A 26,610-nucleotide genomic window follows, 5' to 3' on the forward strand; every position below is an offset into this window, starting at 1 on the left:
TCGGGGTCTATATCCAAAGGAGATGGAAACAGGATCTTGTGAGATCAGGCGGAGATTGGGCACATGCAGAGGGGTGTGGCCAGAGACCTAAAACAGGATCTTGAAAAGACTGGGCATTCCCATGTTTATTGCAGCATGATTCGTAGTGGACACAAAGAAACAACCTAAATGTCCACCAATGGGTGGATGGAGAAAGAAGACATGGCATACATATTGTATCCAATGGGCTATTATTATACAGCCAGGAGAAAGAAGGAAATCCTGCCATTTGCAACAACAAGGACGAACCATGGGGACATTACGCTAAGTGGAATAAACCAGACACAGAAAGACAAATACTATATGATGTCATATACGTGGAATCTACAAAAGCCAAGGTCACAGAAACAGACTCAAAAGACGGCTACCAGGGGGCTGTGGGAAAGGGGGAGACGTCGGTCAAGATCACAGACTTCTAGCTCTAAGAGGAGTGAGTTCTGGGCATCTGATGTACAGCATGGGGATTTTAGTTCCTAACACTGTATTATATACTTGAAAGTTGCCGAGAGTAAATCTTAACTGTCCTCCCCGCGAAAAAGGAGGGGTAGTCATGTGACCTGACGCAGTTGTTGCCGAATGCTTTGGTCAGTGTTACTTAGTTTGCAAAATGCAAGTGTATCCAATCAACAGGGGCACATCTTAAATTTACACAATGTTATCTGTCAGTTGGGTCTGGCTAAAGCTGGGGGAGGAAGGAGTGAGCTACTGATAAACACAACAACATAGATGAATCTCAAACACATTCTGCTGAGTGAAGGAGGCCAGATCCCAAGAGCACATAGTGTAGGACTTCCATTAGAGGGATGCCTAGACCAATAAACTGATCTAGGGTCTAAAAATCAGGACGCGGCTTTTCCAGCGGAAGCTGGGGCCCTGGAGAAAAGGCAGCCACGGCCAGAGATGGGGCCAGAAATGCTGGCTTCCCTCCTGCCCCAGTCACTGCCAGCATCTCCACTGCCCAGACCATTTGCGCTGGAGCCTGGAAATACAGCCCAAGAAGTCAGACCTGGAAACTGCAAACGCCACACGGTCAGTGATGAGCGGAGAGGCGAACACAGGCCTGCCTTGCTCCTAAACTCAGGTTGCCAGATTTAGTGAACCAAACTACGGGATGCGTAATTGAATTTGAATTTCAGATGAACGACCATTTTTTTTTTTTTTGGATTAGTATGTCTCATGCAATATTTGGCACAAACTCATCCTACAAAATCATCCGTTATCTGAAATTCAAATTTAGCCGTGCATCCTGAATTGTACCTGAATTTTCTCAGTTACACAACACAGAAATCGCACGCAAACAAGTCAGGCAAAAGAACAGCTCATTAGCTGATAGTAACAAACCTTGGAAAGGGCAGGCCTCCGGGCCTGGAGCAGGAATCCACCCTCTGTCTGCCCCTCTCAGCAGGGGCCTGCTCTCCAGGGGACTTTGCTCCTGTACCTCGACCTCTGCTGGGCACCCCAGGGGAGCCACCCGGCCTAGGTCACAGCGGGGCAGCCGCACACAAACAGGGCCTGGGGCGGAGTTAGCTGCAGGTGCGGGGGTGGGGGGGGGGTAGGTATTGAGTGGTGGGTCAGAACCTGGCTCAAAAAGGAAGCACTGCCCTGGGCGAAGAGGTGTGGCTCTTTCCAGAGCGGGAGAAGGTTCTGGGCAGAAATCAGCAGACTGTTGCCCAATCCACGCCAGCCTCTCTGAACCGAGTTGCCATGAGTTCTCACGCGTTTTGATAAAATTACCCCTGGGAGCTTGCGGGAGCCCAGACTGTGGCCTATGATGACGTCACCAGGACAGGTGCACTGGGGGAGGGGGACCCTGCCATCAGCCTTCCCCAGATGCATTCCCAGCCAGGTTTCTTTCAACCCCTGACCCGTCCTCCTTCCCGATGCAGCTGACCTTCCCACTCCCTTCTGTCCGCAAACTGTGATCAGCTGGTCACGGTCACCGGCATCCAAGACAGGGCAATTAAGTGGTAAAAACAAGGATGTGGGTTTCAGCTGTCCCTTGTAAAGACCTAGCAAGGAGCCTGTCGCATTTTGTAAAAAAAAAAAAAAAAAAAAAAAGCTATCATATTAATATGCCTAAACTGATTATCGTTTCTTCATATGCCTTTCTTTTTTCACTTACGATATTAAGGCAGACGTTTGAAACCGAATTTTTGTGTGTCTCCAACATTAACGAATTATCAGACACTAATTGCTCTGGGTTCCAGCCTCCTCTCTAAACAAAGTTTTCCATTTGCAGAATTTAAAACATACCAGAGCAATTTGTGTTCCTTAATAGCTACAAATTTGTTAGCTTGACTTGGAACCAGCAAAACCTGGGAAGCTATTATGTAAATATAGATAATGTCTCTCCGATGATGGTAATTAATGCAGATTCCAGAAAGGCATTCTCTTTATGATTAGGTCTGTAATGGGGAGCGGCTGAAAGCCAGTAGGGTGGCGCAGAGAACCCCCAGAGCGTTCCCTCATTCCTTCATGTTTGTTCAGTTTCCTTGGAGGGAAGTGGAAAAAGGATGACGGCCTCCCTCCTCCAAAGCCCTGACGTTAACCTTGAGCAGAGAGGCCTTAGTGCTGGCTGTACCTCTTCCCCGGGGTCTCTCTCCACCTGGTCAGTTCCCTTTCAAAATACCCAGCTGTGTCTGAGGTTGAGCCATTTAATTTGTGTTAAAATCGGGGTCTTTAAAAGGTGTGCTTACTCCTGGGTGGTTCAGGTGGTTGAGCGTCTTGACTTTGACTCTTGCTGTCGGCTCAGGTCAGGGTCTCACAGTCGCCAGCCAGATCGAGCCCCAAGTAGGACTCTGCTGAGCATGGAGCCTGCTCGAAACTCTCTCACTCCTCAGTACAGAGAACAAACTGAGGGTTGATGGGGGGAGAGGGGAAAGTGGGTGATGGGCATGGAGGAGGGCATTTGTTGGGATGAGCACTGGGTGTTGCATGTAAGCCAATCTGACAATAAATTATATTAAAAAAAAATAAAAATGGAAAAAAATGAAAATAAACCCCCCAAAAGAGATTCTCTCTCACTCTCTCTCTCAAAAGAAACACACTTGAAAAAAAAGCTGTGTTTACTCTTGATCGAGGCACAGACTGGCCTGTCTCCCGTCTCTAGAGGCAATGAGGTTCTATTTGCCATTACAGGAAAGGCCTTCCTGATCAGTGGATCCAATGCTCGCATTTTCCTTTTCAGAAACTGAGGCCCAAAGAAAGGAAGTGATTCCTTAGAGCAGAAAAGCAGCAGACTGTGGAAGGCGACCTGAGAACTGCCTCTAAATGGAAAGATACTATGTGCTGACTTCGTGTCAATGACCCTAACATTTGTGGGTTGTGTAGTGGGCTTACGCTTCTGTGCAAGGGAAATGTCTTGTCCTACTGATGAGGTTTTTTTAGGGTGATAGTGGGGTTTGTGGGGTCTGGGGCCGACAGCCAAGAAAGAATTACTCAAGAAATCTTCGGTGCAAAAAGGTAATTTTATTAAAGCACAGGGACAGGACCCGGGGGCAGAAAGAGCTGCCTCAGGACCACAAAGAGACACTGGTTATATGCTTGGGAGTGGGGGCAGGTACATAAAGTCAAGGGGAAATTTCCAGTGAGATTTTCATCTGCTACAGAAGATTCCCAAGAGAGTGGAGGCCTAGGAGCTACTGTCAGGCTAAGGTTGTGTTTCCCTCTAGCGAAGCATGAGCACTGAGACAGTAAGGGGCTCCTGGAGAGCCGCTAAACTCTGCCGGCCTCAAGGAGTTGCCAATGGGCTGCAGGATATAAGGAAATTGAATTTTACCTGTCATTTCCTTCCACCTTTGTTTCCCACATCACTACTTGCCACAGGGCCTTTACACCTGCTGTTTGCCCTGCCCGGTTCACTCTGCCCTTCCCCCTTTCCCTGGTTAACTCGGCCTCCTCCTCTCCTGGTCTGTCCTCACTTCCCTTCCCCTGGGAGAGGCCAGAGTGCCTCTTCTGCACTCACTACTCAGTTCCTTAACCAGACCGGAAGCTCCTTGGAGCCCCAGCTGCTTCTTTATTGCTCACCGTTGTGCTAGGTCACATGAGAGTGACAATATACTATGCATACTGAAACGACAGAAGACGCCTTGAGTTTACCAGAAGCCACCAGAAGGTCTGGAAGAGCAGGGAATTTTGTTCTTCGTCTTCATTGCGGGGTGACAAACCACACACACTTAAGGTGCACGACGTTACGCCCTGATACGCACCTACGTCGTGAAATGATTGCCCCCATCAAGCTAATTAACATTTATTGCAAGTCTCCTTGGCGCGTGTGCGTGTGGTGAGAGCACACGAAATCCACTCTCAGCGAATGCAAGGAATACAATTGCGGGTCACGAGCCACAGCCTCCACGCTGCGTATCACGTCCCCCAGAACTTCGTCCTCTTCCACCTGAAAGTTTGCACTGACGACTAACCTCTCCCCATTTCAGACCCCTCTCCTCTAGGCTTCTCGGAGTTCAAAGTTTTGTGCGTGAATAAACAGGGGCCCTTCTTGATTGACGGCCCCTGCAGGACATCTAGCCTCCCCTCCCCCCGAAGGCCACACCAGGCATTGTGACCACCAGAATCGCCCCACCCCCGGCTTCCAGATGTGCCCCCCATAGCACTGGCTGCTCGTACAGATGCTAACCTGCTGGGAGGGGACGCCTGGGTGTAGCTGGAGGAGGCACTATGTAGCGGCAACCGTCTTGCCCTCGTTCCCCCCGCACTTGCACAGGCTGGGGGCTGGGGACCCTGGTGTGGGCCACACCTGACGTAGCCCCTGCCTGCACGGGGCTTCCCACCCAGAACTATAACGCAGGCCAGAGGGAGGGTCTTGGATATGCAGATGGACAGGAGCTTTGCCCCACCACTGGCTTAACAGAAGGTGCTGGACGGAGTTAAAAGAACTTGGGAAGGTCTTTGCACCTCGGGGCTGAGGGCTGGTGCATCGCACCGAAGGTGATCCTGATGGTTCGTTTTCCTCTGTCCGCTCATCTCCCGTGAAACAGAAGACATGCTGATCAGATTTGGAGGCGAGGACAACATCTTCACACTGGAGGACAGAATTAAGACTTTAAAAAAATCTTAACAAAAATTTTTTTTTTAAGTTTATTTATTTTGAGAGGGAGGGAGAGCACCAGTGGGGGAGGAACAGAGGGGGGCGGCAGAGAGAGAATCCCAAGCAGGCTCTGCACTGTCAGCACAGAGGCCAATGTGGGGCTCGCGCTCACGAAGCCTGAGATTACGACCTGAGCCGAAATCACGAGTCGGCAGCTTGACCCACTGAGCCCTTCAGGTGCCCGAAGATTTGAAAAAACTCTTAACAGGTTGAAAGGATGGTTGGGAAAAGCTAGAGTAACTCAGATGTGAGTGAATGCTGAGAATGAGGTTATTACCCTGTCCTCCCCAATCCCCACAAATACACGACAAAGGAGATCTAGTTTAAGAGAAATTCGCGTGAAGAATCCTGGGACCAGCAAAGTCAATGCAACCCATTGGCTATATTAAGCAAGGTATTGCGTCCAGACGCAAGGAGGAGACGGTCCTGCTGGAGAGGCAGTTACTCTTGACTTGTGAATCATACTGTTGCTGAGTACCCCGCCTCCGGCCCTCCTCTTTCTCATTGCTCCCCGCCCCCCCCCCCCCCCCGCCCCCTGCCACACACCCTGTAGGCATCTTGCCAACACCGCTACAACATCCGGGCACTGAGAGACCCTGGGATGCAGCTCGGTGGAAGGGGAGGGGTCTTGCTACTTAGCTGTCCTCGTGAATCTCACTTCCACCGCTGTTCAGCTGAGCGACTCGGGTCAAGGCAGATCACCTCTTCTGAGCCTCCGTTCCACAGACCGTGGGGGTGGGGGTGGGGGTGGGGGTGGGGACGGAGATAATGTGTGAGAAGAAAGAGACATGTCAGAGTATCAGGTAGCCTCCGATTACCCTGAGGTCCTTTCCATATAATTTCTAAGACTGGGTGTGATTTTATTTCTTCTTTCCTCTCCTAGATTTGATGAATGCTTCAAACATGCCACGGACTGAAAGCGAGGGCCTTGTTACCAATCCCAATTAGGCATTACAAAAGCCCCATAAATCTTGGTGAATATGTTACAGGGAATTGAAAGCTGGAATTGTACGGCTGGTGCACTAAAGAACACAGCAATCATTCTCCTAAAGGCCTCGTGTAATTTTTGGTCTGCTTCACAGTGTGTGTCTATCGACAATTGGCCCGTTATCGATTTCCTAACCCTGAAGAACACGGCTAATGGCTCCTGTTTTCCCGGCCAGCACGAAATGAAGAGGCCAGAGGACGCTGACGGCCGGCTGTTTGCCTTACCATTTGGGGACATGTTAATCCAAAGCGCGAATGACCCACAGAATCTGGGTGGCTCTGGCTTTTGAGAATGGGATGGAGTATCGATTTCTATCCTGTTCTCTTGGTGTGTAATTAAACAAACCACAGCCCCTGAGCGTAAGCTGGCCAGTCTTCCTCATTAACAAGCTAAATGATGTCCCCTGCGAGCACCACGCACCTGTCGTGGCTCCGGGAGCACGGGAGCCGGTGGCTTTGTGACAGTTTGGACTTCCACGTTCTGTAGAATGCCAGCTCCATTCAAATATGTGATGGTTCATTTTAGGGGTCCACCTGACTGGCTGTGGGGTGCCCGCACGTTGTCTCTGGGTGTGTCTGTGAGGGTGGCCCAGGATGAGCTCAGCGTCCGAATCCACAGACTTGGTAGCCTGCCGTCCCCAGTGTGGGTGGGCACCGCCTCATCTGCGGAGGGCCCGAGGAGAATGAAAGGTAGGGGAAGGATCGGCCTCATTTTCCGGCCTCGTTGATGGGAGCTGGGACTCCACTCCTGCCTCCTTGGGGGGATTTACCGCACGGGCCCCCCCAGATCTTACACCTTTGAACTCAGACTGCCTGACACCACTAGGTTTCTGGGCTCCAGCCTGGGGAGGGCAGCTCCTGGGACCTCTCAGCACCATAACCGCACGAGCCCATCTCTCATGCTAAATCCCACACCCCCACACCCAGCCAGGCACACCCCCCAGCCGGGCACAAACCCCCAGGCAGGCACACACACACCGCCAGGCATATACCCCCAGCAGGCACCCCCCACCCCCGCCAGGCACACCCCCCCCCAGCCAGGCACACACCCCCCACCCACTCCCAGCCAGGCACACACCCAGCCTGCTGTTGGTTGTGTTTTTCTGGAGAGCTCTAACACTACATTCCAATGGTGCCCTTGCTCCCTTATTGGTCAGTGCACCTGCCTGGCTGATCATTCCCCAACCCACTTCAGCTTTGGAAACACTGGGGAGGAATGGGCGGCAGGGCAGGGGGAGCTAAGTGGCGAGGAAGGTGAAGAGATCGTGGGATTGAGAGGGTTCGTTTGGTGGGGGGAGAAACACAGCCAGTGGTAGGTCAGCACCTGTGCTGTGCACGATCCTTTTTGGCCTCCTGTCCTTGCCAAGATGTCATGGTGGGTGGAGTCCATTCCCTTCAAGGACCTAGGGTTTAGCCTTGTGACTCGCTCTGGCCAATGCACTATGAGTGGACACAACATACCCCACATGGGACCAGCCTTTACACGAGCTCTCGGGATGTGGCTTGGCCTCCTGTGCCTCAACTTGTGCCCGGAGAAGAGCATGTCCCGGAAAGCCACTGACCCTTCATGAATAAAAGGCTCAGGGGCACCTGGCTGGCTCAGTCAGAAAAGCACACACGGCTCTTGATCTTGGGGTGGTGAGTTCGAGAGCCCTATGTTGAGTGTAGAGATTACTAAAAAAATTGAACTTAAAAAAAAAAAAAAAGAATAAAAGGCCCATGAAGTAGATGGAAACCCAGCCCGTTTCCTGGGTTTCACTGATACATGAGTGAGGAATAAATGCCCAGTGTCAGGCCCTACGGTCTGGGACTCTTCACTACCCAGCATGGCCGTGGCCAAGCCTGCCTGCAGGAATTGGCTGTCCCAGGTGCTGGGGGACAGGAAGCGACAGGTGGAGGAGGGAATGGGGGTGGGGATCTGCCACCAGCCTTGTCTGACATTCACAAGGTGGCTTCCTGCTGAACAACCACCCCCCGCCCCCCCACCGCCCCGTTGTCCCAGATTTATTTTCCTGATAGGGAAATGCGCCTCGGTGACAATTCCAGGGTGCTCCAGGGGTGTGCCGCGAACTGTAGCATTGTTTGTGACGAGGAAAAAGTGGATACCACCTAAACGTCCAGCCAGGGGGCAAAGGATAAAACCCACGCGGTGTATGGAAATTCAGGGGCGTACGAAACCCAAGGCCAACGGAAGGGGCTAGACCCACACGGACGCACTTGGATGCATTTCAGAAACAACGTGGAGCCGGAAAAGCAGGCTGTGGAATGAGGGGGTCTGAATGACGGTATCTGTATCGAGATTAAAACCCCCAAAGGAGACCACCTATTGGGCGCATAAATACGTCTTCAGAGCATAGACACGCGCGCACGAAGGAGCACACCAGGCTGACGGAAGGACCGCGGGAGACGGCCAGAAAGGGATGCACGCAGGTGCTCGGGAGGCCTCAGCCCAGCATGGGTGACTCTCCATTCCTTCCAGAACGGGAAGAGTCCGAGCAAACGTGACAGCCGGCTACGATGGGATAAAGCCGTGGAGGGGGCCACGGGCGCCCGTCATCCTGCACTATCTTTGTGTCTCTGCATTGGAAACATTTCAGATAAAACTGCTTTAGAGAAAGAAATGTCCATGGTGTGATGTGTGTATACAGGGGAGGACGAGGGGTGGGGGTGGCGGCTGGGTGGGTGAGGGAGGTCATACGGGAAAGCCGACTCCGGAGGGAGGCGACGTCACAGACGTTTGCTGGGAGTGCCCCGGGGTCAGCACCGCGGGGTGAGGGAAACGGTCACGCAGCCTTGGCTGGTCCCCCAGAGCTGTGGGGGGCTGCGTGGCCCTCAGAGCTGTCACCACTGGGCCAGGATGCCTGGGCCCTTACACACCAGCGTCGATGGGTCACTGAGCACGGGCCGCCCAGGAAGGGCCTGACCTTGGCTGAGGTTGACCCTGAGAGGTGACAGCTGAGCACCGAGGCTGATGGCACGGCCAGCGATCAGGACATGTCCCCATTCGGGGGGGTCTGGGAGGCCCCACAGGCCACCTGTCATGCCAGGTCACTTGGGGCGAATTCATGAAGGACTCAGGAACCTGCCCTTGCCCCCCTCGACAGTTGTCACTTGTTAGCACACGTAGACGTTACACCTAGAATTAAAAAGACTAATTTGGGAAAACTTTAAACGTACAGAGAAGCTGCAAAACAGGACAACAAGGCTCACCAAGATTCATCACTTGGTAACATACACCATTAACAAATAACGTCACCTTTCTGGCATTTTCTCAGGAAGCCTTCTCCCCCCTCTAAGTTAGGATGAGTTGCAGGCATCATGACCCCTTATCCTGCACTGCATCAGCCCGTGTCCCCTAAGAACGAGGACCTCCCCTTGCACACTGAGAGTACAAGGTCAAGTTCAGAAAGCTTCACAGAGGCAATCCTATTATGTCATAATAACCCATGGACACTATCCAGTATTATGCCGGGGGCAATTTCCCCCAAAGGACGGACCCGATCTAGGGCCGTTCATTGCATTTCAGAGTCCTGTTAACTAGCCTCCTAAAAGAACGATAGTTTTTGCTTTTTTAAGAATTTCCTGGACACGTTCCAGATTCTAGTCATGGAACGTCTCAGCTTGGAAAGGGAAGCCCTTGCCTCCCAGCTATAGCCCAGCTCAGTACCTGGGTCGGAGCCCGAGCCCCTCCCTCGCCTCGCTCTTGCCCTCTGCCCGTACCTGCCCCAGATGCTAACGGCCACCAGGCAAAGGCTTCATCCGATGACACCTCTCAGAGTCTTGCTGTCTTTCTCCCGAGCAGTCGAGAGAGTGAAGCCCTCATAAGGGGGGTGGGGGGGGGGTGGGTCCTGACCTCACCGGGGTGCTCAGGCATCTGCACGTGCAGGGTCATTGGGTTTGGAGGAATATGCACCTTAGTTGAGCAGAGCCGGGTGGTGACGCTCCTCAGTCCCCGGGAGCCGCTCCCACTGCTCGCAGCCCTGGAGGGTGTCCCTGGCTCACCCACCGACACTGGCACCGAGCCCGCACCACCGTCAGCTGGGGCCCCGGCCCACCTTCCACTATCAACCATGCCTTTGACTTCACGGGCTGGGTCAGCCACAGCCGCTTCCCTGCAGCCGCGACCCAGGAGCAGGCCAGAAGATGCTCTGACACCTAACAAAGCACACGTGGTCACGGATGCCATCAGACGGGCACCGAGGTTCTGACAGGTACGTTCACACACAACCCGTTATTCACACGTCACGCGAAACAGTAATGAAATGTCCCTTTATGAAAACCCCTATTTGTGTAAGCAGTTGTAATTGGATTTGCGCTTACCCGTGCCAAGCATTTCTAACCGGTACAGGTTTCTACAGGTGCAGTTATCTGGAACCTGAGTTTCCAACAACAGAAGCGTGTTCTATCATCTGCTGCTATAGCGACTCTGGGCAGTGAGGTTATAGCCCTGGAGACACCGGCTAGGGTTCAGATCCTGAAGCGGTCCCTGAGTGACCTGGGACAGTTACTGATGCCCTCTGAACCTCCATTTCTTCATCTGTAGAATGCAGAGAATAGCAGGAGAATTAGGTGAGCTAAGGGACAGTGACTGTGGCCTGGCCACACACGCCACACGAGCTGCGGCCTCGCCTCACGGACCGACCAAGGCTTCCCGGGGTGGTCCTGGGCCCAGCCTGGACCCCTCACACAGAACGAACACGGCAAGCAAAACCGAATCATTTTATCTTTCGCACCCATCAAATAATATTGAAGTCAGTGGGAAAAAATGTTGTACCATATATATAGTTTAACGGTCACTCCTTAAAACACAGAAAGACCCTACGACACAGAAAAAGAAAACCGGACCCAATTTTTAAACATGGGTAAAGTGTTTGTATTGGCAATTATAAACGGCCAATAAATAATCACTAGTAACTAAAAAAAAATGCAGATTAAATCAACAAAGATGAATTTTTAGTTATCATTTTCATTAAATTTTTTTTACATTTATTTATTTTTGAGAGACGGAGTGAGACACACGGCGAGCAGGGGGGGAAGGGGGAGAGAGAGAATGAGACACAGAATCTGAAGCAGCCTCCAGGCTCCGAGCAAGCGTTCAGCACAGAGCCTGATGCGGGGCTCGAACCCACGAACCGTGAGATCATGACCTGAAGTCGGATGCTTGACTGACTGAGCCACCCAGGCGCCCCTTTAGTTGTCATTTTCAAATGATAGCATCAGGCCCCAGGAGTGGTAAGAAGTCAGGAAAATGCACCTTACTCCCACACTGCTGGTGGGACTTTAAATTTTGGTCTTCGTAGGGCCAAGTTGGCAGCATTTATCAAGGCTTGCCAATCATTTAGTATCTGCGAACTTATCCTCAGGAAATAATGATAGATGTGCCTGGGAGTTTCGAGAGTGTTCCCTACCTGCTGCTTCTAACAGTGACCTACTGGTTTCCACCTAGATGTCCAACAAAAGGGGATCCCTTAAATAAATTATGGCACATCCACACTCTGAAAGCCCTCATACCTTCACAGAGTGGTGGAAAAAAAAATGTTTACAGATATCAAAAGTGTTCACAATTTATCGTTGAGTGAAACAATAGTTTAAACTTTAAAAACCATACCTAGGGTAGAATCCATTTTGGTAAAAATGAAAAGTCCATTTATGCAAGGAGGAAAAACATTTAGAACAGTCCCTTCCCTAAGAGTTAACAGCGGGTATTCTTGAGCAGTAAGAAAATTTTTATGGCTCCCTCTCTTCTCTCTCTGCCCCTCCCCTGCTCACGCTCTGTCTCAAAAATAAACATTAAATTTTTTTTTTTAAATGAGAATAAGTTGTGATTCTCTGTCGGGGGAAGGACTGGACAGGCATGGGTGAAATACTTCTTTTTAATATATTTCTTCAAAGAGTGGTAAATAAAGGTGGTTTTCCCAGCATCTTTGGAATCTTCTGGTCTTCTCCAAAATTACAGCAGGATCCCGTTGTACAAGTAAGCAGTGTGAATTCTACCGGGGCGGGGGTGGTTTGACGAATTACTAATTAGGATCCCCACACATGAAGTGAGGCAGTCTCTCTGGGCGCCACTGGCCATTTCGGCCTCTGTCCCATCCTGAATCCAACAAAAAGGGAAGTCATATCTACTTGGCAGAGTTTTCATTGCACAATAGGTTGAACGTAGCCACTGAAAATATTCATGCAAATATCTTCATTAGGAAAATCACGCAATTAACCTGAAATATGTGCTAAATAAAGCAGGCAAATTGTTGCAGCTTTTCCTACCTCTTAATTATAATTTTGGTAATCAATTTGTCTCCTGATTACCAAAAAGGAAAAAAAAAATCTTCAGCGTAGGCACCGTCTGAGGACGAGCTGGTACGTGAGATTAAACCCCGAACCGTTTTAGCAAAGAAGGCCATTAACCTTTCCCGTGTTTTTGTTCATCGCAGGCATTTCCTGCTAATGCTCATTGTGGAAGATGATTGGATTTTAACAAGAGCTTTCTGGAGCAGGCACCGGCCCTTCCGGAACGTACGTTTTGCAAGAGCCGCTGTCATTAAAGGTTACCAGCGTTTCCATTATCATCTTGCCGGCGTTTATTTCTTAAATGGCTTTTGACTGCAGCGTAAAAATTTTCCCTAAGTGAAAACTGACATTCCAGCTCAACCTGAGGCATTCGGAGGGCCGCAGACGTCCAGCGGCCAAGTGGAAAGCCCTAAGGGTGGGAGCAGGGGGTTCTCCCACATTCTTTCGTCTCTTCTCCCAATTTACTGAACTGTTAGGGGATTCGAAGGGGGGGAAGGCCACACAGGTGACACAAGGTGACCCTGGAGGAGTGGCTCAGCCTGGGAGGGGGGCTCAATTTCTAGACCTGTGAAGTGGGGTTAGCTAGTGAAGACTGAAAGATCACTCAAGTCTCTGGCACACGTGAAGGAAAAATATATCCGCCAACATTTAGGTTGACTCCTTTTAACCTCCCCCTTTTAACGTGTTCTCCTCCAAACAGCCCACCTCTTAAGACAGGAATCGGGGCGCCTGGGTGGCTCAGTCGGTTGAGTGCCTGACTTCTGCTCACGTCATGATCTCCTAGTTCGTGAGTTCGAGCCCCTGTTCGGGCTCTGTGCCGACAGCTCGGAGCCTGAAGCCTGCTTTGGATTCTGTGTCTCCCTCTCTCTCTGCCCCCCCCCCCATCCCCCACTTGCGCACATACTCTCTCTCTCTCTCTCTCAAAATAAATAAATAAACATTTAAAAAAAAGTCCATGGGAGTTCCAAGTGTGCTGGCTTCTTGTTGGTGGAGCAGTTACCCAGGGGGGAGGAAAGCTCTCTTCCTAGAGTAGTGGAGTAGCATCCGACTCCAAGGTCAAGTCCCTCTCTTCCATCTGAGTCTGCAATTCACTATGAGTGGTGGCATGAGAGGGGGCCGTGAGAGCTTCCCCTGCCCACCTCCCGACTCCATTTTTGTGACGTTTCTCGTGGCTGGTTTTCACAGAGGAGACCCTCTTTAGGGAGTTGTGGGGAACCTGAGAGGGGAGAGCTTCTGCCCTGGTTCCTGTTTAGGACCTGGAAGGGGGCTGCCTCTCGGGTGGTCCTGGACTTATCAGGGGAGGTTGGTGATGACGTGAGGCTAGAAGAGGCCTGCAGTACTGGGCAAGCTCCTGGCAGGAAACAGTCCACTCACACTGGGGACGTGACCCAGATGGGGGCAAGGCCCGAGGAAGCCAGCAGGGGGAAGTGCGGGGCCTGAAGCCAGCAGGGGCAGGGAGCCACAGGGCAATCCACGGACAGGCTGCCCCACGGAGCTGGGCCTGGGAGACAGGATGCAGCAGGGAGGCAAACCGACAACAAGAACAGAACCCAGCTGCCCTAACCTCCTTCCCTTGGTGTCGGGGTGTGTGTGTGCATGAAGGGTGGGAAGGGAAGGGGAAAATGAGGGAAGGAGAAGAAGAAGGGAGACGCTTCTCCAATATTCAATCCCAGAAACTCACTAAAATGATTAGGGTACACTCTTGGAATGGAATATTCCAGAACCAAGAAAAAAACCATTTCTGAAAAATATTATAGATCAATACCACTTGTAATGATAGATGCAAAAGTCTTTGATAAATTCCTACCAACCAGCATAAAACAACTCATTAGAGAAAAGTCACCCGGACCAAATAGGTTTTGTTCTTAAGGTAACTTATCACTAAATACGAGAAAACGTTTAAAAACATTAATAATTGAAGCAGAAAATTTTAAAAATGATTCGATGCCTCCTTTTCACAAAGACTGGAAAAACAATGTCTAAAGGGAATTTTCCCTTAACACGATGACACTGCCTTAGAAATTCAAATCCAGTATGTATTTATGGATTAGCACCACGCCAGGGCACTGACCAGCCTGACCTAGTCCTTACAGCAACATGCTGTGCTAAGCCCTGCTCCATTTGGCCCTGCCCTACCTCCTTGGTCTCATCTCCTCCCATCTTCCCCTGGTTCTGACCTCTTCACCAACCTCCCTGTTCTCCTGGAGCATACCAGCTTTGCTTCTGCCACAGGACCTTTGCACGCACAGTTCCCTCTGCCTACAACCCTTGCCCCTGCCCCCAGTATCCCTATGGCTGGCTCCTCCATTTCTTTGAGAGCTCAGCTCAAACGTCACTGTCTCTTTACGGACTTTCTTGTGAACGCTATGTAAAAAAAACAAGCAAGGTCCATCCCAACTCCTTATCAATGCTCCCCATCTCCCCTCTATCTTATATCAGCACCTGCCTGCCTGGTATAGGCTTGCTTGTCTGTCTCCGATCCCAGAGCGCACGGGCTGTGAGGACCAGGGATTTTGAGTTGTTTCCCCAGGGCCAGAGCAATACCAGGCACAGGAACTGCTCAGAGAATATTTGCTGCACGAGTGAGCGAGCAGGCCAAAGAGCCGCCCGGTGGGAGAGGAAAGGAACATCTGCAAATTCTCCGCTCCAAACCTTTCTGCTCAGGAATCCTGCTTGCCTGCACTGAAAACACTTACTTTTTGAGAAGGCAAGATGTACATCTGGTCTACAATTCGAAAGGGACCCCGATATCTCTGTGTCCCCGGGGAACGTGGCGCACCCCGCCCTGTGCACGGAGCCCGTCCCTTCGCCAGCCTGACACACGGGAAGGGAGGCTGGGCTGCAGGCTGCATGTGGGATGGCCTCCTGCAGCCACCTTGGACCCCTAAGAGTGGCAGTAGGATGCCAGATGACTCCACTCTCAGACACACGGCCAGAGGCGGTCCAGAGCATCTCTAGATGTTTCTGGATGTTGCATGTGACACAGAAGACCACTGGGAACGTGACATCCTGTGACAGGTCTCTAGCACCTAGTGTTCCGGAATTTCTATCTCACTGTGAGTCAAAGAAATCAAAACGTGAGTTCACCAGAGAGTATACTCGAGGATAGGAGAGCCTCTAAGGTCCCCTTCTTGGAAACCTTTGTGCCTTAAAAAATTTTTTTTGATTTTTATTAAAAATGTCTTCATGCTTATTTATTCTTGAGAGACAGGAGGAGACAGAGCGTGAGTGGGGGAGGGGCACAGAGAGGGAGACACAGAATCCTACACAGGCTCCAGGCTCTGAGCCGTCAGCACAGAGCCCGATGCGGAGCTTGAACCCATGAACTGCAAGATCATGACCCGAACCGAAGTTGGACGCTTAACCGACTGAGCCACCCAAGTGCCCCTGGAGACCTTTGCACCTTTACTGTAGCAGGGTCTGGTCTGTATGGGCTCTCTCCTCAGCCTCTTCTAGTCTTCTGGGGCCAACCTGCCTGTGGTGGAGAGATGCTCCCACTGCTCAGAGTGTCTCAGTCCCTCTCCTCTCCCTCCCCAGTGCTCCTTCTCAGGCCCCACAGGATCCTCTACCTGCTGATGGCTTCTTATGACGCCATTTCTGCTGCAGGCTTCTAAAACCAGAAGTTTTGAGGTAAAGGTCTAACTTGGAGGAAACTAGGAAAGATGTATTTGGTTATTTGCTTTAAAAAACATAATAAGTTTATAGCTTTTCATAAAATGATACGTGATTACTGCTTTAAAAAAAAACTGAACAATGTATATAGTTGCAAAGAATAATACCATAGTCAGCGTCTGGTCTCTGTGATCTACACCCTCCTCCCCAAATCAGGACCATGGTCAGTATCTGGTCTCTGCAATATGGATGTAAACCCAGTAACACGGTTTGCTGAAAACAGAGTATTTTACTATACATATTATATTCGATGAGAAAGCATTTGATTTTGCTTAGATTTAACAATAAAAATCTGAAATCATAGAAACTACCCATCACTGGCCATGCACACACACGTGCACGCTCTCACACATGTGCACACGCGGAGGCACACACACATGCCTGCACACACATCCCCCCACACACAATTAGGAGAAACAAGTTCACTATCCCTTCAAAGTTAAGAAACAAGATTATGAAAATCACAGAAGCTGAAGCGACTGACTTTCTCTCGGGCTCCACGTTTTAACTCTCAAGAGCATTTAATGACTCTGTGGCATGAAAAATGAGAATGCTGGCCCATTTATTTTTTCTTCCTACTTCCCTCCCTGCCAGCCCCAGGAAATCATTTTTTAAAAAGAAAACTACATTTTATGGTAGTTGATTGACAAATGTTTATGCCATAGAAATATTCAAAACTTAACTACTGGCTGAATTAAAAATACTGAAAGTCTGGGGAATAAAGCCAATTAGATAATTACAATTGTGACACCTGAATTAATTAATCTGTTTTGTCTTCTCAACTCTGTCTTAAAAACTGAAATCCAACATGAAGATGCAAACACGGTTCAATGGCTTTGAAGATTTTTTTGCCTTCTGGTTTTGCCTCAGGAGCAAGAAAAACTTAATACAAGTGGAAAATTAAGATTTCTGTTGTACACGATAAAGATAAACTAAAGCACTCCACGGAGTCCAAATCACTGTGAGCGTTCCCACATGGCACTTTTTTATCTGTGGTTGACAGAAGAGACATCGACCCTACTAATAACTAAGATAACCAGCTTGAGCATAATTTCCTGAAATATATTAATGGACGGTCTAGTTTTTAAGACAGTCCAGGTACTCGCATCTGAAATTTGGGTGTCCTTCTATAATCCACAGAGGGGACGTGCGAAGTTGGTCTGACGTGACTGGAAGGTTATGTCTGATCACATTTCCCTTTCTAGGCACACAGACTCTGAACTCAGCAATTAAAGCGATCGTGGATGTTGTCACTTGGTCCTCCTGTTCTGTGGAATGAATCGTCCAACAGAACAAAAGGGTTGCATCTCTCACATTCCTCCCCATTTGTTCGTTCGTTCATTCATTCATTCATTCGTTCATTCATTCATTCATTCATTGTTTCTTCTGTTCATGGACTCACTCATGCATTTGGCAAATATTTATCAAGCATTCACTAGGGCCAGCCCTGTGCTAGGCATGACAGAAGCAATGATGGATGTATCAGTTAGTGCTTGCTAAGGAAGGGGTCACCCCAATACTTAGTATCCACACTTAGTTTGAAACAACAGTGATATTTTATTACTTATGACTCTGTGGGTCACCTAGGAATTCTTCTGCTGGTCTCACCAGGGCACATGGTTAGAGGGTCAGCTGGGCTGGAAGTCCTAACACGGCCTCACAAACATAGTGGCTGGTGCTGGGCATTGGTGGGGTGCCTCAGCTCTCCTCCAGGCTGAGATTATATTAGACTAGTTTCCATAGAGGGCAGCATTTCACAAGAATGAAGGTGGAAACTGTAAGCACTCTTAGGCTTAGCCTCAGAGATGGTAGGATATCAGTTCTGTAGCCTTTATTGGTCAAAGCAAGTCATGGGGCCAACCCAGATTCAAGGGGAGGGGAGCTAGGACCCCATATCTGGGTGGGAGGAGTGGCAAAATCCCATTGCCCAGGGACCAATACTGGGATGAGAGAAATCTGAGGCCATAATTTGCAATTCACCACAGTGAATACAAAGGACGGGGTTCCTGCCCTCACGTAGCTCAGAGTCAAATAACAACCATTCGTAATAAGACCTCACATTTGTGCAGGCACTGTCCTAAACAAGTTCCAAGTATCAAGATATTTAATCCTCACCACGACCTCATAGCATAATAGTAGGAGCCCCATTTTTAACACCAATAAACAGAAACACAAAGAGGTTCTATAACTCGTGGGTCCTAGGACTGATAGGTACTGAATAAATGAAACACGAAAGTCTAGTTGTGTTTTTGAAGAATCCATCAACGAAAGTCAAAAGGCTGATGCCAAATAGGAGAGAATACTAGCAATGTGTGTGAGCCCAATTATTCACGTGTTGACTCTACAGGGGCAGACCCTCCCCAAGAAGCTGCCTGCATACACACCCAGACAGAAAATTACTTTGGGTGGGGGGAGCATTCTCTAACATGAGTTCCAGCTTGATTCGTTCCTTACCACGTTCTCCCCGCCACAACATGTCTCGATAAGTGATAATCATCATCAGTGTCAATTGGCCTAGCCCATCCTTTTTGAAGGCACGTGTACGATTGTTCACTGAAATGTGAACTCCTGCTGGAGCAAAGTCTACCAAGAACATCTCTGCTGTCTCTCTGCCCGTGGGTAAGGTTTCTGCAGTGTGATAACTGTTGTGTTAACATGTTCACAGTGACTGCCGCAAATACCTCCTGATAAGGCTGTAGCAATCTGCATCCCATTGGCTTTTATGAGAGCAGTTACTCCTTTGCCATCATGAGGTATCATCAATCATTTAAATATTTAATAATCTGAGGGGCACCCGGGGGGGGGCTCAGCTGGTTCAGTGCCCAACTCTTGATTTCGGCTCAGGTCACGGCCTCGTGGTTTGTGGTATCGAGCCCCGTGTTGGCTCAGCGCTGACAGCGTGGAGCCTGCTTGGGAGTCTCTCTCTCCCTGCCCCTCCTCCCTCTCAAAATAAATAAACATTTAAAAAATATTTAACAATCAGAAAGGCAAACAAACAAACAAAAAGCCCAACAACAACAACAACAACCCCAACCAAAGTCCTGATCAATCATTGTTCAGTTAGTTTGAATGTCAACTGTCTTAATTTTCAGGGCAGTCTCGCCAATTTTAAAGTGGTCGTGTTTGTGAGCCACTATTTCACATTTCAGGAGTAATTTGCTTTGGGAAATTGCCCAGTTTTCTTTAAAAGTTTGTGGATAAATTGAAGGTTAAATTGCCTGCAAATGAAGTTTAAGGTTTATAGCAAAGTGTATGGCTCAGAAGGATATCAACAGCTCAGAGCAATTTCAAAGTACTTATGAGGCTAGAGCATATATGAACAGGGAATCCATGATTTGTCTAGGGCTTATCCATTAGAGAATTCCTTTTGGGGTAATAACACAAATTGGCAGGCCACCTTTCCTTCTGAGCAGAGTAAATGTGATAATGCTCTATCCCTTGTATTCATCAAGATAGGACGGGAGCATCCCTGTTGACAAATGCAGGCTTTATCATCTCCGAAGCTGTTTATAGAAAGTATGAGTCAGCAGGAAAAGCAGACTTGAAACCACATGATATCTGAACTGGGCTTTTGACCAGAGATGCTTTAATAAAAGCCATTATGTTGGACTTTCTACCCAGACATTTATATTTTTTAATTTAATCAAGTTGAAATCTTAAGCAGCATAATTTTATTAAACAGGGAATTGGTTGAAAGCAGTTTTTTCCCCCTCCAAATTGGGCTGAACGGATTCTAAGTTCTCAGCACTGGAACAGGTGGTGAAGTCATCGGTGGGGATAGAAAATGCTCCCGGAAAATGGGGTCATTATTCTTGGGGGATTTCATATTATGTTACTAACAGAGAATGTGGATGCCCCTCTCTGAAGGCTCCCACTTATTTTTATTATTTTTGAAGGTTATTTATTTGAGAGTGGGTTAGCATGTGTGGGGAAGGGGCAGAGAGAGAGAGAAAGAGGGAGAGAGAGAATCCCAAGTAGGCTCTGGGCTGACAGCTTAGACATGGGGCTCAATCCCTTGAACCATGAGATCATGACCTGAGCTAAGATCAACAGTCAGATGCTTAACTGACTGAGCCACCCAGGTTCCCCCCCAGGTTCACACTTAAAATGAAAAAGTGTTCTGGGGCGCCTGGAGTCTGGGATTTCCATTACTTGTAGGAGAGCACCTAATGTTTACACTGCCCATCTTCCTCCACTCAGGGAGATTATAAAAAACACACAAATCCTAACATGCTCCTTCTCAGCTTAAAACCTCTCAATGGCAATGATGAAGTACCAGAAAGAGAAATTAAGAAACTGATCCCATTTATTATTTTTATTTATTGTTGATTGCACTGAAAATAACAAAAAACCTAGGAATAAACTTAACCAAAGAGGTGAAAGACTTATACTCTAAAAACCATACAACACTGATGAAAGAAATTGAAGACAACGCAAATGGAAAGATATTCCACGTTCGTGGATTAGAAGAAAGAGTACTGTTAAAATGTCCATCTTACCCAAACTAATGTACAGATTCAGTGCAATCCCTATCAAAATACCAACAGCATTTTTCACAGAACTAGAACTAACAGTCCTAAAATTTGTGTAGCGCCACAAAACACCCCAAATAGCCAAAGCAATCTTGGAAAAGAAGAACAGGGGCTCCTGGGTGGCTCAGCTGGTTGAGGGTCCGACACTTGATTTCGGTTCAGGTCATGATCCCAGGGTCATGGGATCGAGCCCCATGTCTGGCTCCAGGCTGAGTGTGGAGCCTGCTTGGGATTCTCTCTCTTTCTCCCTCCCTCCCTCCCTCCCTCCCTCTCTCTCCCTCTGCCCCTCTCCCCCACTTGTTCTCTCTAAAAAAATATTTAAAAAAAAAAAGAAAAAAAGAGGAACAAAACTGGAAGCATAACAATCCCAGATTTCAAGATATACTACCAAGCTATAGTAACCAAAATAGTATGGAACCGACACAAAAATAAACACAGAGATCGAAAGAACAGAAGGGAGAGCCCAGAAACACACCCACAATGATACAGTCAACTGATCTTTGACGAAGAAGGAAAGAATACGCAATGGGAAAAGGCAGTCTCTGCAAGAAATGGGTGTTGGAGCACTGGGCGGCCACGTGCAGAAGAATGAAACTGGACGGACCACTTCCTTACACCACACACACAAATAAACCCAAAATGAGTGAAAAACTTACATGTGAGACCTGAAACCATAAGAATCCTAGAAGAGCGCACAGGGAGTAGTTTCTCTGACATCGGCTGTAGCAACGTCTAGATATGTCTACTGAAGAAAGGGGAGACAAAAATAAACGACTGGGACTACAGAAAAAATAAAAAGCTTCTGGGGCGCCTGGGTGGCTCAGTTCATGATCCGACTTTGGCTCAGGTCATGATCTCATGGTCCGTGAGTTCGAGCCCCGCGTCGGGCTCTTTGCTGACAGCTCGGAGCCTGGAGCCTGCTTCCGATTCTGTGTCTCCCTCTCTCTCTGACCCTCCCCCGTTCATGCTCTCTCTGTGTCTCAAAAATAAATAAATATTAATAAAATAAAATAAAAATGCTTCTGCACAGCGAAGGAAACAATAAAACTAAAAGACAACCTATTGAATGAGAGAAGATATTTGCAAATATTTGCAAAGATAGTTGCAAATATCCAACAAAGGGTGAGTATTCAAAATAAAGAACTGATTCTACTCAACACTCAAAAAGCAAATAATCCAATTAAAAATGGGCAGAAGACATGAACAGATATATGTCCAAAGACATACGGACGGCCAACAGACACACGAAAAGATGCTCAACGTCACTCATCGTCAGGGGAATGCAAATCAAAACCACAATGAGAGGTCACCTCACCCCTGTCAGAATGGCTAAAATCCACAACACAAGAAACAACACGTTTTGGCGAGGATGCGCAGAAAAAGGACCTCTCGTGCACTGCTGGTGGGAAAATGATGCAGCCACTGTGGAAAATAGTATGAAGGGTCCTCAAAAAATTCAAAACAGAACTTCCATATGATAATTTCACTGCTGGGTAGATATCCAAAGAATCTAAAAACACTAATTCAAAAAGATACATGCCCTGTTGTGTTTACAGCAGCATAATCTACAATAAACAACCTATGGAAGCAGCCCAACTGTCCGTCGACAGATGAATGGCTACAGATGTCGTAGGTGTACAGTGGAATATTACTCAGCCATAAAAAAGGATGAAATCTTAGGGCGCCTGGGCGGCTCGCTGGGTTAAGCACCCAACTCTTAATTTTGGCTCAGGTCACGATCTCACAGTTCATGGGTTTGAGCCCCCCATTGGGCTCTGCACTGACAGCGTGGAGCTTGCTTGGGATTCTCTCTGCTCCCCCCTCTTCTTAAATATAAATAAACATTAAAAAAAAAGAATGGAATCTTCCCATTTGTAGCAACATGGATGGACCTAGAGGATATTATGCTACGTGAAACAAATCAGAGAAGGACACATACCATACGGTTTCACACATAGGTGGAATTTAAGAAAGAAAACAAAGAAAACAAAAAGAGACAAACCAGGAAACAGACTCTTGACTACAGAGAACAAACTGGTGGTTACCAGAGGGAGGCAGGTGGGGGGACAGGTGCAGGGGGTGATGGGGATTAAAGCACACCTGTCAGGATGGGTGCCACGTAATGTACAGAAGAGCTGAATCACTGTAATGAACTTCAGGAGCTGGGGCTGTGGGGCCGTCACCTTCCCTGCAGGTGGAGGCCTCCGGGGCACCTCCTCACGGACACCAAGGCCACGGGGAGAAGCCACGTGTAAGTGCCCCTCTGACGGTCCCTGTGAGGTCCTCCCCACCACCAGATGCTGCCTCCAGCCTCCATCACAGCAGAGGCCAGGACATGAAGACACATCCTTTCCAATGTGCCCTGTCCAAATTCCCACAGAATCTGGGCACATTAACAAAATGGTCCTGTTAAGCCACTAGGTTTGGGGTGACAGGTCACACAGCTCTGTAACTGGATCGCTGCTTGCCCTCGCTGCCGGGAGACCCGCCTGCCCCTTTATAATAAACTCCCCTCTCTTGCTGACGTGGTCGTGGTGGCCTCTGAGATATCCACTCTGAGGCATCTCACTGACGACCCTCCTTGGCCTGTGGCTTAAGAAGTTGCTGGAGCCTCTCGCGAGAGGTGCTGGAAAGAACGTACTGCCTTTGACAGCATGGAAACCTAGACAACCACGGAGGGCTTTCCCAGGCCTGGCCTCAGCCCTCCTGGATTCCAGGCCATGGGCGTTTCCCCTCCTGGGTAAAGGCAGTTTATAATTCATCCCCCACCCCCCCCGAAAATGCATCTGTTTGAAGGGATTGGACTGTAGCAGTAGAAAGCCGGGGAAGAGCTGCTCAGTGCCCAGCGGAGGGGGGCAAGCCTGTGACCCACCCGGGCCATGAGATGTGGCTTCGCATCTGAGCAGGCACCTTCAGCATCTTCTGAGCAACGCAAATTGAAATGGCGAGACCAACCCTTTGACACAGAGAAGCTGCTGGTAAGGACTGAGAGCTGCTATTTTCTGCTTATATAAAGAAACTGAAGCACGCTTTTACGCAAACAAGATCTGCTGATCTCCAATGCATTCCGGACTGTTTATTCACCGCCTTTCAGAAAATTAGAATTTCTGTTTAAACAAAAGATCTGCTTCTCATAATCCACTTATGGCTGACATTGCCAAAGTCACCTGATGACGCAAGTCAAGGAGCGAGAAGTGGGGGGTGAAGAGAAAGGGCAGAAGGGGTGCCGAGGGTCACCAAGGTGGGAAAGAGCAATTATTGGCTTTTCAGTCCTCCGCTTCATGCCAGCATGTCCCCAGGGGAGGAAGGAGACAGGGCAGGAGGGAGGAAGAGGGGAGGGAGGAGGGACCAAAGACAGGCTGTCATTGGGACCGACTCGGCACCCATCCCTGGTCTCTTTCCTTATGGCATTTGGATTTCATTCCAGCATCTACCCCGTCCTCAAAGCAGTCACCATCCCCGCTCTGCCCTCCGGAGAAGCTGTTCCTACCTCTGGCTCCAGAATGCTTCTGCATCATCCAAGGGCAGTGAAGGGCAGAGGAGTGTGGAGGTAAATTCTGGAGCCCGGTGACTTGGGCTAAAATCCCAGCTTTTCCACTTACAAAGCTGTGCAACCTTGACCAAGTAACCCAGCCTCTCTGGTCCAGTTTCCTCATCTGTGAAACGTGGACCGTAATTACACCCAGCTTATAGGGCTGTAAGAGGACTGAGTTCATATCATAAAGGGTTTACAAGGCAGGCGGGCACAGAGCATTCTGTTACCTGAATGTAACCAATCTCATTCTCTTTACCAGTATTTGGTTGAGGAATGGATATGTGAGAACTGCCCCCCTCTCCCTGTCTGGGAATTCTTGTTATGTGAGAGAAACACACGACATCTGTCAGAGCATCGGGGGGGTCGCTGCTCCTCACGGCAGAAGCCTTCCTGATTTATTTCACTGTTAGTGGCTCAGCTAACGGTGGCCAGGTGGGCTCAGTGGTTATCCTGAATCCTTGGGAACTCCTGTGACACGAGAAAACAAAGCCTGCCACTTACTTGCAAACGCCGTGACATCCTGTGAATGCTCACTTGTAACCATTAATAAAGGCGGCATAATGATATATTTTGTAGATATTTATATAAACACAGGCTGGTCTTTGCAATTTCCCTTCTGGATTTGGGGGTCGATACCATTTTCTTCCAGGTCTCCAATAGCTTGCATGTTCTAGACAGGTTTGTAGGCCACTGATGCCTTCTGAATAAATAGGGCTCAGGGTTCAGTCCCCAACAGACTTCCCACAAAGAACCAGTGTGGCCGCTGAGACTTCCCCGCCCCGCCCTGCCAAGCCTTCGTCCTCTCGACAGCCGGTCATTTCCAGAAGGAGAAAGGCAGCCCATCTCCCCAGCCTCGAACCTGACGAAGCATTCTGCTTGTACTGCCTTGGCCGCGTGGCCGTCTTTGGGCCAGGGCTGCTCAGGGAGGAGGAGGGGCTCTCTCACGTGACCCAAGTAGGTCACGAGGGGACGTCGCCAGAGTCACGTGGGAAACGAGCACCCAAGACGATTTCTCGGTGGTGATCACACTACTCAGGCTCTCACGCGGTGATTCTAACTTACGGACTGCCATAAACGAAACAGATGCGCACCGCTGCCCTCAGGCCCACACCTGCCCGCACGCGCACACCTGCCCCACGTCCACACCTGCCCCCACGCGCGCACCTGCCTGCAGCATCCAGGGCGCCGGCCAGCAGCTCAGCTCAGAGGCTCCCGGCGAGCAGGGAGCTCGCCCCGCGTTCCTCTTGCGCAGAGGCAGTAGAACGGTTTCCGGCCTCCCCACGCACCACGTTCGCCCCTTCCCATTGGCCAAAGCAAGTCACGTGGCCTAGCCCGCGTGGAGAACGCGGGGAGGACGCACGCGCCGTGAGTCCCACGTCGGAGGCGGAGGCGACCCCGGCCAGACCGTGTGGGCTGAAGCCCTGGCGCGCGTCCTGCCGGCCGCGCCGTGTTTGGCCGCTTGTGGTGTCTGTGAACTTGGCCTGTCGCTCCAGCGTGTCGCCGCCCTCCCCTGGGCCAGGCTGCCCCAGGCCGGAGTGGAACTGACCGGATGAGCCTTTAAGATACGGGTGTCTCCGTCATTCCAGGGATCTGGTACCAACACCTTGTTAGCTCCCTTCTCCCTGCTAACCACGGCGGCTGCCTTACCACGGGAAAGCAGAGGGGAAGGTGGCGAGCGGGGCCATCGTACCAGCCGGGGAGCTAAGAACAAAGAAGGAACAGATTCTGGAGGTAATCCGTGCGCACGCCCATTATAAGAGTCCGACAGTAAAGACGTGTGTGCAAATCAAAGCTGTTAACGCGCCCCTCACCCTTCTCCCTGCCTCTGCCTCCCTGCTGTCCTCCAGGGCACCTTCCTCCAGCGTCCGGGCAGTCTGGAAGCTCCTCTCCTCTGGGTTGTTAGAAGGGTTGCCTCTCTGGAGCTTCTGGAATTACACAGAGATGGAGGTTTCTAAAAACGTGCCAGGATCTCTCACCCTAAAGTGCACGTTGACCTGGCATGTTGGGGGCGACAGCTACGCCATGCTGCGGGCTCTCCCTTCCACAAAAGGCGAGCTCCCTTCTCCTTCTTGCTGGTGTTCGCCTGCCCCGTGCCGGCCCAGGGGCTGGTGCATGTTCACACCCCCTGGGAGCTGGGTGCAGAACGTCCCCTTTCCTATCTTGTGCCCCCAAGGGGTAACACTGGTTGCGGAGGGGCGTATGTAGAAGGGTGGTCTGGCAGGCATGGCCCAGGTCCCAGATGCCTTTGCTCCAGCACATGGACCGCTTATCTCCAGTGGGAAGGTCCCAGCCCCCTTCTGTCCTCCTCTTAACCGAGTTATTGAGTATTAGAGAGGCCTCTACCTCACTGTGTGCAGGATCATTCGGACAGTTACCACGTGCAATGTTCCGGACACGTCCATTCTCTGCCCTCCTAAGGAGAGCCCTGGCAGGGTCAGCGTGGTGGCCTGAGC

At 49.8% G+C, this 26,610-nt stretch overlaps 1 long non-coding RNA gene across 4 annotated transcripts; it reads right to left on the reverse strand.

The window, feature by feature from the left end:
• Positions 1-3,495: 3,495 nt before the first annotated feature.
• Positions 3,496-26,315, reverse strand: LOC128313224 (uncharacterized). 4 transcript variants are annotated; one of them, XR_008293609.1, is made up of 3 exons: positions 25,322-26,315; positions 4,951-5,077; positions 3,496-4,432 (listed from the first exon to the last, which is right to left on the reverse strand). It is a non-coding gene; the product is annotated as an uncharacterized LOC128313224 (long non-coding RNA). The 4 variants fall into 4 exon arrangements; XR_008293608.1 differs by lacking the exon at positions 25,322-26,315 and adding an exon at positions 5,802-6,983; XR_008293607.1 differs by lacking the exon at positions 25,322-26,315 and adding an exon at positions 5,690-6,983.
• Between the last annotated feature and the right edge of the window lie 295 nt (positions 26,316-26,610).

Source organism: Acinonyx jubatus, chromosome E2 (assembly GCF_027475565.1).
Source record: "Acinonyx jubatus isolate Ajub_Pintada_27869175 chromosome E2, VMU_Ajub_asm_v1.0, whole genome shotgun sequence".
NCBI classification, from domain to species: domain Eukaryota; kingdom Metazoa; phylum Chordata; class Mammalia; order Carnivora; family Felidae; genus Acinonyx; species Acinonyx jubatus.